The following is a 14338-nucleotide window of genomic DNA, read 5'->3' on the forward strand; positions in this document are numbered from 1 at the left end:
GGTGTTATATATGCCACACTCATTCTCACACACTCAGCAACTCAGCAAGTCACCCGGCTTGACTTCAAAGTTTGTGTATGTGTGTGTCGACTCACTCTGCGGGCTCTAAGACAGCTTTGATGATGACTTTGCAGTCATGCTGAAAGACACACAAATCAAACTGCGACACACAAGGGCGCTCGCTTTAACTCAAATCCATATGATTACAGTCAGTGTGTGATCTACAAAAGAACGGTCAGATTTCCCATCCATACTGCACAAACACACATCTACAATTCAACCAAATCACAGACAAAGCAGAGAGGACGAACAGCAGAACAAAGGCTTTTTGAGGACTGATAACAATGAGATATATTTTACCCTCTGTAGCCCTTTATTACCAATCTTTCCTGCCACACACACACACTCGCCATTTACGTCAGGCTGTGTGAGTGTGTGTGTGTGTTGAATTGTTTGAAATTTTTGTGTCTTCTGAGGTTAACAATAGTCTATTCTGTGCCGTACCGAGGCGAGTGGACACACCCGAGCAGAGAGCCGACCACTGGGAGAGATTTGGGTACCGTCCAGATACAACTCTGGCCCTGTGTGTGTGTGCGTGTTTTATGATATTCGTAGGTGTCATCTAGGTAGGCAATCTTTATTTCTGTCTTTGGTACGTCAGGGAGTTTCTGTCTGAAACATACTTCATGAGAATGCCAGTTTTTCTAATTACACAAGTGTTACATGTTGTTTTGCCCATAGCATTATGCAAGTTGGCTAATTTTACGTTTCTGAGGCAACACTATCAACAGCAAATTGACTCTGCAGAGGTCACATGGTACATATAGAAAATTACAAATCTTGTAATTACTATTGTTTGATTGCATCTTAAAATTCTCAATTTTACCACAAGGGGTGCTATTGCGTATTAGCATAAAATGCATTCTTCATGTATTTTTTTTTCTTTCAGCAGTTTCAAGAAAAAGTTGCTAAGCAAGGTGGTTAAGGAAACTTACACAATTTTGAGGAACCGATTCAACTGATAAAATTAAGGAAAAATGGCTACCAATTTATTTTAAGAGAATAGTCACGAAAAAATTGAACCGGAAGTACGTCTTTTAGCAGGGATACGGCTCTTCCGGTTAGCTTTTTACAATGATGGAGTCCGATAGTAGCCTGGCAAGCCAGATCTACATCAAGATTTTAGGTCTGGGAACTCACAATTGGCATACCTCAATCTGAGGGGCGGGATAAAAGGTTATCGTTCAATATCCCTCTGCACGGCATAGGATAGCGCAAACCAACCAAAACAACGAACGGCTGTGGCTGAGTGAGTCCCATGCTGTTTTCCCACCAGCGGAGCTATTGATATATTAAACTTTTGCGGTATTCCAGTCATCAAAACTCCGAACGCATCTTCCTTTTTTAAGAATGACTTAAGTGACGTTCTCTTAACTCCAAGTCATTCAGAGTCGCGGCCAAAGCCGATTCGAAAGACGGCTGTTCGCCAGCAGCATCTTGTTTGTTTTCAAATAGCAGGGAAATCACGGCGCAGAACCGTCACAACTCTGCCTTCATTGTGTTAAGCCCGCCCACCAACTCTATACACGATGTGATTGGCCTGACCAGACTTTGGTTTTTCCACTTCGAAAGCCAATGGAGAGTTGCTAGACCACACTGGCTGCAAAATAATTTTTGCTGCCGCTAGGGTGCGTCTAGATTTAGCCCGATAGATACCGCTGGACCAAATCTCTCGGCAACCTGCCTGAAGTCACAAATGACGATGTGGTTCGGATGGTAAATGAAAACTCTCAAGTGGGAACGCGTGAAAGCTGAGGTAGAGCTGTCTACGTCCTGATGCAGAGCACCACAACAACAGCTGCGGGTAGCTGTTCACGCCAGTAAGGTAAATGTTTCGATGGTAACAGCAAGTTGGACCAATCAGTAGACGTTGCTACTACGCGTAGGATTGTGGGTAGTGTATTTTTAAAACATGTTTTTCTTCAAACAAGGTTGATTTCATTCAATCTTATAGCTTCAACAGGAGCAAAAACCTTTGTTTCACAACCTCATAGCTCGTGGTCAGTCTACCTCGGATGGTTTAGACATTAGGTCTAATTATGGGGTAAAAGCAACGTTTCGCGAATAATATTTCAAGAATTAAAAAAATGGAATGTTGAATAATCAGAAAAATTTTTAAACTTTCGGAAATCCCATTTTCATAACTTTGATGAGAACATTGGCAAAACATTCTTAGAACATATTTTTGTTAGCTGGAATATGAGATAATACTGATATCTATGATTGCAGATTTTCTGATTAACAGATTGAGTTTTCTTCAAACTCTATATTAGAGTATCAGAAAGCAGAAAACTTCACCAAAAAGCCTCCATTTATGCTACAGTTAATCTAGGAAAAGTGTTTTTGCGATATTTAAGAGTTCTCATTGGTGTAACTTCTCTTTTATAAATCTTGCTTTAGAGGGTTTACAGGCCTCAGTGTCCACTCTTAGCCCTCCCTTCCCCTTCATTTCCTTCACAATTTGTCGTTGTGTAAAAATAGCGCACGTCCTCCCTCACACAGACGACACAAGTTTAACAGGTAGACTTGAGAAGGTCACATTATCCAGCACTGCGTTCTGCAACAGTCTCCAGAAGGCCACATCGAGTTATTGTCTGACAGAATACAGGCTGGAAGAGTTTGAGATGTGTCTGTTTGAAGACAATTGCACAATCGCAACCAATAACTTTTGACTGACAGCTGGAATGTAGGATTGGGCTCCTCATTATTTACTGACTTTTGTCTTTTTGAGGAAAAAAAACAACATTGAAATGGATTTTTCTTTGTGCTGACTGAGACTGAACTGAACTGGTTTTTGAAAACATTACAATAAAGTTGTTGTGGAGTACGTGTTGCCATGGCATTGCTAAGTGACTAAGTCTGAGTGTTTTTAAACTTTAATCTGCTCTACGTTACTATGGTGTTACTATGTGGTTACTATGTGGTAAGTCACCAACCTGGAAGGGTGGTCTCAGCAGGACGAGACTCTGGACCCATGATGGGACAAGGTTCTGGAACGACGGTGACAGCGGTGACGGAAAGAGAATCCGAAACTGGTTCTATTGTGTTGTGTTCCTTCAAGGAACATGCCGGTGGCAGTAAAGCTGGGAATTGCCTAAAGAGTGGACCGTCCAGACCAATCCAAAATATGGACTTGAGGGCTGCTTCTTTCCAGGACACCTGGTAGACGAGAAAGGACTCTATCAGCGCCACAGTTCACAGAAAAAGCACACAAGTTCTGAGAAATCAAGATTAACAGAAATGCAATATGAAATACAGTGCCTAGAAATTCCCCCAAAAGTAAGTATGACTGGACAGTCAGAATGACAGTTGACAGATGTGAAATTTTAATCTCCCATTTGTGGTCCATAAAAGAAAGGCAGCATTTAGTTTCTATAACTTTGATATGATCTGGGTGGTTGTCAGGGAGTTGCTATGGGTTACTAAGCTGCAGTTTACACAATAATAGTTCCACCACTACTCATTTATGAAGCATATCTGGCTAATGTAAGCCATATTCAATCAGTAAAGGTAGATGTTGGACCAGTTCATACAGAGGTGGATGTATGAGCGAATGCTCCAGTCTGTCTCCGGTGGTTATTTGTGGATTGTGGCCACTCCTTGATTGCTGACCTGCTCACATAAACTTGCGAGCATCTTCACGCCAAGACCACACCACACACACACACACTGAGTCAAAATATAATTCACCCTTGCCCTGAGGATGAGATCTGTGATCAAAAATTCTCACACAAACACAAAACTTAAAGTCTGGCAAGGGCATGAACAGTGTTTATCAGAGTGACAATTTGAGGATATAGTAATGTCCTTTTGCAAGGCAGTTACATGTGAAGCTCAATGGCACCCTCTTGTGTAGGCCTATGATGAATAAACATCATTACATTCATTTGCAATGGAAAGCATCACTAATACGGCTGCTCTCATACTTGGGGTTAGGGACATTATAGGCTAAGTTAAAGCATGTTGATATAACTATCTTTGAATTATGAAATATTAACCCTTATATAATTTATGAATATTTTTTTGTTCTCCATTTTCTAACAGAATTTACGAGCCTCGCTGTATTTTTGTGTACACAAGTACATCGCCTTGTGCTTTTAATTGTTTTTTTATGACCTTGGCTAAATCTGTTGTAGGCGACCTTCAAAATTAAATCAGGAACCTCTTAACTGTCACCCCCCCTTTTTTGAATAGACATGAAAATGCACATTTCGAACTTAAATGGTTGTAATTCAAGAATGCTTTGCAATATAGACATATGATTGGTCTTGTTTTAAAAAAGACATTTGGCAGATTTTTGTAGAAGTGAAATAAATTAAGAAAGTGAAACAGAAAAGAAGTTATAGAAGTTTGAGTTTATGGAAATGTACAATGTAAAAATATTAATTATTCATATTTTACATAAAATATATATTTTCAAAACCTTGGCTACTCTAAAACGGCAGAAAGATCAAAGCCTAAAAAAAATCTGAACAAGTTGTGTTTCAAATTTTAGGCTGATATCTCAAAAAATGAGCTTTCAGTAAGATTTTGTTTGAGCGCAGTACCAAACTTTTTCACTAGGGCACAATCAGACTCCATTACTGCCCATATAAGGGCGTCTGCATTTCCATTCGTGTTTTGAGTGATGTGAACCATTATTTTCACAATTTTCATACAATTTCTGAAGTAAAGCAGAAGTAGTATGGGAAGTTTGGCAGATTTTGAAATGAATTGAACCTCTAAGAAACACATACAAAGAACACGCATGTAGCCTAAGTCATAGCTAGCTGCCACGTCACAAAAATGGTGAATTTATTATTTTTTTTCTTGATATTTCAAACTTTTCAGACCTTTTTTTCCAAAATAATTGAATGGATTCTATCTTTTGAACTTTTGGCATGAAAACAAACTGAGGTATCTACCATTTTTTCATGATTTTTCATGTTTACTGCTATTTTAAAATAAAGGTCTGAACACGCCTTATGAATATGAAAATATTCTTGTTTTATATTGATAAATTATGGCTCCTCTGTAATATATTTTGAAAATCAGTCACCAAATATGGAAACTAGAGATTGTAAGCTTTCAAATGATATATAGTTTGTCAATATTATTTAAGGTATTTACTAAGATATTATTGTTTTAAAAATATAGTGGCAAACGTCCCACCTGTGGGACATTGCATAGCTAATTAAAATGTTTGTTTGTTTTCTTCACACTGTTCGAACGCAATTTTAATTTCATGATTAGCATTCAAAGCTATAGCTAGCTAACATGGGACATTTGTGGCTGCTTTAAGTTTTCGTTAGGGCACATGTTCACTAGTGTTCTGTGATGTCATGGGTCATGTATATAGTCGATAACACGCGGTCATATTCAACCATGTGTGTCCCGATCACCCCCGTTCTGCTCATGATCACGCTCACATCCGTTCAGACGGACTCATGAAAACTCTTTATTACTGCTGGGACGAGTAAACATGGAGAAGAGCAAGTATGAAGGATTGTTTACATAAGCTGTGGGAAAATCCCACATGTATGCACATTGTGTACATTGTCTCACAGAGATGTTTAATATGTCATTCAGTGGGTTGACAAGCCACAGAACATAAGTAATGGCAACATATTTACAGGGAAAAAAAATAGATTAGAGTACGACCTTTGGAGAGAGAGCGCGAGAGAGAATTTCACGTTTAGATGTAAATTAGATGCAAATTATTTGTTAGTATGCTAATGTATGTTTGTATCAGTTCATCATTTCGCTGTGAGCTGCATACAACTTTTTGAAACTCTTGTAAAGAATTCTTGGTCATATTTCACTCATATAAATATATATATGAAGAGTTCAGATGCAAAGCCTCTAAATGCCATTTGAAATTTTCTTCTTTAATGATGATTTTTATCAAACTTGTATATTTAAGTTCAGTGATTTCACTTAAATGGCAATGATAATTACCTATTAATTGTTATTTAAGTGAAATCACTGAACTTAAATATACAAGTTTGATAAAAATCATCATTAAAGAAGAAAATTTCAAATGGCATTTAGAGGCTTTTGCATCTGAACTCTTCATATATATATATATATATATATATAAAAAATCAATAATTTCAGTATTAAATACATTTCACAATTTTTTATCACGATTTAAATAATATTATATCATTTTTTAGATTGTACATTTGTATTGTAATGACTTTAATACAAATGTTTTTTTTTTTTTTTGCTTTGGAGTAATTTTGGGGGGTAAACTGTGATGAAAATAATAGAGCTAAAATAAGCTTCATATACAATGATATATATATAGGCTATATATATCACAACAGCAATTTGGGGTGTAAATGAGCACAATAGTCAAGAAATGTTATATATTTATGATCCTAAATAAAGCTTTATTTTATTAGCCTAATTTATCGTGTTCCTTATTATTATTTTAATTTTGTGGGGAAATATTACTCAAGTCATGTTCATCATTTCTATTTATAAATAAATTACTTAGGCTATTATTACTTTCCAGTACATTTATTTATTTATTGGGGAGTAAATGTGCTTAAAATAACAAAATAAAATAATAAATCATATTTATGGTCATAAAATAAGCTTTATTTTATTAATTTAGTATGGTTTCTTCCTGTATTTTCTGGCCCACATTTTCTCTTCACAATAACTGTATTTGAATAACTATAATTGTCTCAGCAGTTTCCAATACATGTTCTTTGGCATTTCTTAGTAAAGATCATGTTGTGTAAAGTCCTCTTCAAGCTAAATGATCACCCCACCCTGGCCATATGTCTGCACTGGATGCACAGGGAAACATGCTTTGGTAACAAGGCAACAGAGGATGACAGCACAGTGTGTTTTGTACTTTAGTTGCCAAGTAGAAATGGACATTGACAAGGTTCAGTTGGGTTCAGAACTGCACAATAATCAATGCTGTTTAGCTCTTGCTATATCTCCGTGTGGCCGATATGACTCATGCTTTTCTCTTTGCCTTGGCATTAAAATTAAACATATTTTGCAGGTAATTTATGATTTTTTTTTTCTCTAACAGGATTGAACTTTAACAAGGTTCAACCCTAGCTTAACAAGGTTAATATAAATGTAACTACAATAAATGCTTTTAAATTACAATAACCTTTGACATTTGGTTTTTATTATTTAAATTTTGCCGGAGACCAACAATTTAGATAATTATAGTATTTGACTAATGATTCAAAGAAAAAAAGGACACCAATATAATGAAATCAATTTGATAAAGCAGATAATGATGCAGTAATTATTTCAGACAGTAGAGGGCCCTAGACCTTCACCATGTCCTCCACTATGTTAATATGACCAGAAATATTCAATTTTATCCCAGCGATGACAAAAGTGACATTTCTGTCCAACAGTGAGCAGCTATCTGTATTTTAGTTGCTGATGCAGGAACCTTAATATGATTAAACCAACATATGAATTGGAGAAATTAAACAATAACGTATTTTACTCTATATTTAACTTTTTATAAAGCATATTTTTCTGAAGCATAAAAACATTGAAAATGGAATGAAACAAAAAAAAAAAACAGGAAAAAGGTTTATATATATACATATATATATATATGAAGAGTTCAGATGCAAAAGCCTCTAAATGCCATTTGAAATTTTTAATGACACTTTAATGATGATTTTTATCAAACTTGTACATTTAAGTTCAGTAATTTCACTTAAATAACAATTAATAGGTAATTATCATTGCCATTTAAGTGAAATCACTGAACTTAAATATAGAAGCTTGATAAAAATCATCATTAAAGAAGAAAATTTCAAATGGCATTTAGAGGCTTTTGCATCTGAACTCTTCATATATATATATATATATATATATATATACACGTATATACACACACACACACACACACACAGGCCAACCCATATTAATATATAATAACATATGGTGTATTACATCATTTAGTGTCCTAAACATCTGTAGGCCCAGAGACACGTGTACATGCAATATTTAATAACGCGACTATAGCCTACCTGTAGCCTACATTGTGTGTGTGTGTGTTTGTGTGTATTGTGTGAGCAGTGGTGTGTGTAAGTGATCGGTAATGAAGGCAGAGAGATACTGACCTCATGTGCCACTCCTCCCACGTTAACACCTGTGAGTCATCTTCAAAAACTGTGTGTGTGTGTGTGTGTGTGTGTGTATGAGAGAGAGAGAGAGAGAGAGAGAGAGAAAGAGAGAGAGAGAGAACGGTACATAAGAGAGAACAAAAGATCAAGATGGAGGAGGGAATAGGTGATGTGACGATCATCCTCTCAGCTTTGCTCTGTTCATTTGTCTCGGCACACTTCTGTAATTCAGTGAGCGTGTGCAAGTAAGACGATGACTGAACTCTCATTTCTTCATTTCACAAGCTCTCTCCATATTTGAAATTTCAATTTCTCAAAGTGCTTCATTGGCATTGATTGTCTAATACAACATAATGCCAAAGCATCACTGCAACAACAAATAGAAAGAACAATGGGGTTCTTTGTAACATCATGTACTTAATATTTTAAGGGATAAATTAATATTTCTAAGACAGCCCATACTTTAATTTGTAGCAGACAGTTTTACTGTACATCAAAGTCTAAAACAAATGCAAAAAAACGTAGTTTCACTGTTTTGTTTGCTAAAACAAAACGAAACAAAAATTAGACAAAAGAGAGCAACGCCAAATCCAAACCAAACAAAACCAAAAAATGAAACAAAATAGAATAAGGTAAACAAAAAATTAAAAAATAAACAACAAGTTACACACCTAATGTTTTAAACACGTAAGGTAGCGGTTAAAAGTCCCGTACCCTAAATATTAGCAATGGTAATAGCTAGGGTTGGGTATCGTTTGAATTTGAACGATTCTGATTCCGATTCCTTGTTTCGATTCCGGTTCCTAACGATTCTCGATTCCGATTCTTCTAAGAGGCAGGGTCAAAAAAGTTTAGCTAACCTTGCTAACCAACGGCCTTTCTGAAGGAAATACTCCTTCTGTAAAAATACTCCTTTTGTCACAAATTTAGAATTTTGCCGAGATTTCGTTATTTTTAGAAAAGTGAAGCCACACTTTGGATCGCCGACGTAAGGTACTCATGTTCGACTCGCGCGGTTATGCCAACACTTCCGGTAGACGCTTCTTCGTTGGTGTTGTTCAGCGGTTTCTTCTTCCGCTCGGCGGACTGTGAATATCGAAACTAGGAATCGAAATTTTAACTTTTGAACGATTCCGGGAAAAACGAAAAGTTAGTCTCGGTTCCAATCGATACTCGATTCTCGATACCAAACCCTAGTAATAGCTGCTAAAAAATTTCTGTTAAAAATACAGTAGCAACATTTTAAGTTTAACAGACTTTCAACTATAATTCATTTTACAGCAATAAACCGTATTTCATTATCTCATATAATGTTAATTTACTGATCTTTTGAAGTTTTGTTCGATTGTAATACACTGACAGCCAACAATCACAGTAGTAATGAGAGTCAAATGCTTAATCAAAACTCATCGTTATCAGCTCTTCCACAAGAAAGTTCACACTACTATATAGAAGCTAATGTACATAACTGATTAGAAAATTGGAAGAAAATTGTTTGAATACATTAAATGTGAAGTGTCACGCAGGGAATTGTGGAAATGTCAATTTACGTTTTTTCACTGTAAATTATACAATGACTTGTTCTTTTTGATGATGATGATGATGATATAAAATCTCAAAGTGCTTACAAAAATAAAAAAATAAATACGCAGACACTTACGTAAAACAAATATACGCGGAAATCCTTAAAAATACACTTTCCTACAAAGATAAGTTCTCAGTTCTTTTTTAAAAACATCCGTAGTCTTGGGAGCTCTGAGTTGTTCTGGAAGGGCAATCCACAGACGAGGAGCGGATGCTTTAAAAGCCCTGTCGCCCATAGTCTTAAGTCGTGTCCTAGGTATAACGAGAAGATGCCGTTTGCCTGCTATAGTCTTGGTAGAAGTGTTGATCAGTGAAGTATGTGGAGGCCGCACCATGCAGACAGTAGTGAGTGTGCAAGAGGATCTTATATTCTATGCGGAAGTGAACAGGAAGCCAGTGAAGGGATTTAAGAATAGAGAGCCTAAGTCCCTCCCACTTCCGGTCGACCACCATGGGACCTTATTTCGGAAAAATATTGAATGGTAGTCAATGGCGAGAGACAACAAATATTTTGATCTCGTTTGAATTGTGCCCTGAATTGCACATATGATGTTTTTCAATTTAAAATTTACATTTTAAAGTAAAGAAAGTCGCAGTTTGATGTAAAACCGTTGAGGTATAAGACTGTGAAAATACGTAATTACAAAAACTACAAACCCCAAAGGTGCACATTTTCTCTCAATGAATGAAGCTAACTTTACTGAGGCTAATGTCTGTCATTGTTTCTACAGTCTTACGTTATAATCATAACATTACGCTGTCATACCTGAGTGTTTTGTACCAGACAGTACACACACGAGCAGCGGATCTCACTCGTTGTTTCGCTTCCCGGAGATGTAGTTCATAGAGCGATTTTCACATAAAACTAAATGTTACTCTTCTGTTTTATGACAAACTGCGACATTTTTGACTTTCAGAGTTATCTTTTAAATTGACAAACATCATATGTGTAATTCAGGGCACAGTTCAGACGGAATACCATTCATATTTTTTCCGAAATAAGGTCCCATGCGACGGAAGCGGAGGGGCGGGACTTAGGCTCTCTATAAGAGTAATATGTTCCTGTTTAGGACCCTGGCAGCTATTCTGCACTGGAGCTTTTGGAGGCTCAGGGATTCCCCACAGCCAAAAAACTGAAAATTCACTTCCAAAAACTGAAAATTTTAAAGTATTTTACAGTAAAATTACATTAAATGTACCATTATATATATATATATATATATATATATATATATATATCACTACTGTATATATAGTTATTTACCGTATGTAGTAAGGAAACTTTTTGTTCACCAATTAACAGTTTTTCACTGTAGCAGTTTTACAGTCTTTTACTGTTAAAATCACAATCATTTTTTACAGTGTACTTGTGGTACGAAAACACCACAAATAAACTCAAATAAAACCATGTCAAGGTTTAATATCAAATTATTAACTGCAATAATGCATTCTAATGTGCACACACAGCGACAGTTAGAAAATATAGTTATTAAAGCAGTAACTGGCTTCTGCGAGAGTGTATTTCAAGAATATTTTTTCTGCAGTAGATGCATAAGTAACGTCACACATCGACAAATGCATTTGGTCTTTTTAAGCTAATCATTCTCTCTCGGTCTGTCTCGCTTTCTAGTCATTGAGTTGAGTTTACTGGTACAAGAGCACCAGCTGAGGTCCCATCATTCTCAGATGCATGCTGGGAAAATTCCTCAAGCTGGATGGAGGAGAATGTACTAATGGGCCGACGCTGTTCCAGCAACAGGGACGAAAGCATGATGTACAATGCGTGAGCACCCACCCCACGCAGACGTACTATCTGAACTTCCACACACTTCTGAAAGCATAAGTGCTCAGTCCTTTTAGTGTGTGTACATTAAAATAAAAACCCATTATCCATTTGTCCCATGTCTCAGTGGACCTTTACATACAAACCTGCTCAGCAACCCTCGACATGTGCAGTATGTCTGCTGTTTCCATGTTTAAACCAGGAGAACATGTTATTGTGGACTTCGGTTGCATTAGGATAATTACCCTGAATGTTAAACACAGGCAAGTTTAGCCTCGATAAATCACTCTGAACTTTTCACACGAACAAGAAAAAGACTCATCGTCATCGTCACGTTTCTTTATGTAGAATAAAATTTCGGCGTAAAATAAAATATGGGATGAAATTTGCTCTAGACAGGCTCAATGCTTTTGAGAGTGTGTATGTATGTCATTTTTGTTCCAAAAACATACAAAAAAAAACCCCCAAACAAATCCAAATTCGTATGTTGCAACAGAAGGTGACTTCCAAAGTTAACAGGATTATTAAAAACACCCATAGACTGTGATGCCATTTTCCCAAATCCACTTAAATGTCAAGGCTAATTATTTTTGCATAACATGTTCTGTGATTGTTAGGGTTTTCTGGGTGGTTGCCAGGGTGTTGCTATCCAGTTGCTAAGCTGTTCTGAGTGTTTTTTTTTTTTTTATCATGCTGCTAATTGTTTGGGTGTTGTGGTGGATGCTAGGGTGTTGCTAACCTGTTCTGAGTGGTTTTTATCATAGTGCTAATTTGTTAGGGTGTTGTGGGTGGTTGCCAGGGTGTTGCTATTAAGTTGTTGTCCTGTGATTGTTAGGGTTTTCTGGGTGGTTGCCAGGGTTTTTCTATGCAGTTTCTAAGATGTTCTGAGTGTTAATGTGTTGTGGGTAGTTGCCAGTGTGTTGCTATGCAGTTGCTAAACTATTCTGAGTGGTTTTCATCATGTTGCTAATTGTTAGTGTGTTGTGGGTGGTTGCCAGGGTGTTGCTATGCAGTTGCCAAGCTGTTCTGAGTGTTTTTTTTTTATCATGTTTCTAGTTGTTAGGGTGTTGTGGTGGATGCTAGGGTGTTGCTAACCTGTTCTGAGTGGTTTTTATCATAGTACTAATCTGTTAGGGCGTTGTGGGTGGTTGCCAGGGTGTTGCTATTAAGTTGTTGTTCTGTGATTGTTAGGGTTTTCTAGGTGGTTGCCAGGGGTTTTCTATGCAGTTTTTAATTTATTCTTAGTGTTTTTATATCATGTTGCTAATTGTTAGTGTGTTGTGGGTAGTTGGCAGTGTGTTGCTATGCAGTTGCTAAGCTATTCTGAGTGGTTTTCATCATGTTGCTAATTGTTAGTGTGTTGTGGGTGGTTGCCAGGGTGTTGCTATGCAGTTGCTAACCTGGTCTGAGTGTTTTTTTTATCATAGTGCTAATTTGTTAGGGCGTTGTGGGTGGTTGCCAGGGTGTTGCAATTCATTTGTAGTTCTGTAATTGGTAGGGTTTTCTGGGTTCAGTTGCTAAGCTATTCTGAGTGGTTTTCATCATGTTGCTAACTGATAGGGTGTTTTGGGTAGTTTCCAGTGTGTTGCTATGCAGTTCCTAAGCTGTTCTGGGCGATGTTAATTATGTTATACAGTATATAATTTGTAGGGTGTTGTTGTGGGTTGTCGTCAAGGTGTTGCTATGCAGTTAATATGGTGTTCTGTTTTTTTTACATTACAATTAACATGTGGTTTCTAGGTTGATCACTGGTTGCCAGGGTATTGCTTTTTGGTTGCTAAGGTGCTTTATGAGACTCAACCATGTATGCATAGCTTCCTTCATGAGTTTGAGAATGTCAAGAGTCCTTTTATTACAAAACGAATCTTTTTTTCATATGTTGCAGCAGAAGGTGAAAGTTTTACCAGGATTACGGCTAAAAGATCCAAAGATGGTCCTGCCATTTCACCAAATCCCCTTAAATATCAATGCAATCCTTTCCAGAACTTGTGCATTTGAGTGGAAGTTTCTCCTCTGACATCACCATCAGAAGTCTAGTTTGATGAAACCAGTGGGTTAAGCTTGGCTTTGTAAAGCGTGACTCTAAGATGAAGAGGGGTGAAGAGACGAAGAGGTTTAGCGAAATGCAATAAGATCTCTATCGTACCGACTCGGCATTCATCACACACACAACTCTAGAGCTCAGAAAATTAATATGTCAGCGGAGTGGATTTATTGATCTGCTTTACTTAGGGCTTATTGCGTTCAAAAACAAAAAAAACACTTATCTGTCTCGCTTTTAATATCATTCAGATGGAATAGCCAAGATCCAAGACCAAAACAATCATGTTACAATCCAACAGTCACTATGGCCCTGTCCCAAATGGCACACTCATATGCACTTTCGGTCTGGTGGACTTAAAATGGCAATCCATGTGCGCACGTACGTTAAGTCCATGAGACCGTAGGGTGTCCCAGTTGTTATTTTAGTTTTCAGAAGCATCCCACGAGCATCCCCTCTGCGGTCAATACATGCGCCCTCGTTGCAAACATTTGCCGAGCTCGCAACAGTCAAAGCGGCGTTACGTCACGAAAGTGCGGACTCGTAGGAAGACCAGGAGTGTATAGCGTGCCATTTGGGACAGGGCCTATAAAGCCACCATTCTGAAGTTCATGACCTGTGATTGAGGAGAGGCCATGACCCTTGGGTTAATTGTCATTTTATACAATACAGATTGTTTCAAACAGCTTCACGATAATAAACAGGAAAATAACAATCAATAATGCCAACTTCAAATTAAATATGAAATAAATTATAATTCTGCTGTCAAGC

At 37.1% G+C, this 14338-nt stretch overlaps 1 long non-coding RNA gene across 1 annotated transcript in view; it reads right to left on the reverse strand.

The window, feature by feature from the left end:
- The window catches only part of LOC148995833 (uncharacterized), an 89566-nt gene that overhangs the window by 29851 nt on the left and 45377 nt on the right, over positions 1-14338 (reverse strand). Inside the window, exon 2 of the long non-coding RNA XR_016145628.1 lies at positions 2997-3219. This is a non-coding gene — a long non-coding RNA (uncharacterized LOC148995833). The remainder of the gene's footprint in view (positions 1-2996; positions 3220-14338) is intronic.

This window comes from Pimephales promelas, chromosome 2 (assembly GCF_988280905.1).
Source record: "Pimephales promelas chromosome 2, fPimPro1.hap1.1, whole genome shotgun sequence".
Classification (NCBI taxonomy): domain Eukaryota; kingdom Metazoa; phylum Chordata; class Actinopteri; order Cypriniformes; family Leuciscidae; genus Pimephales; species Pimephales promelas.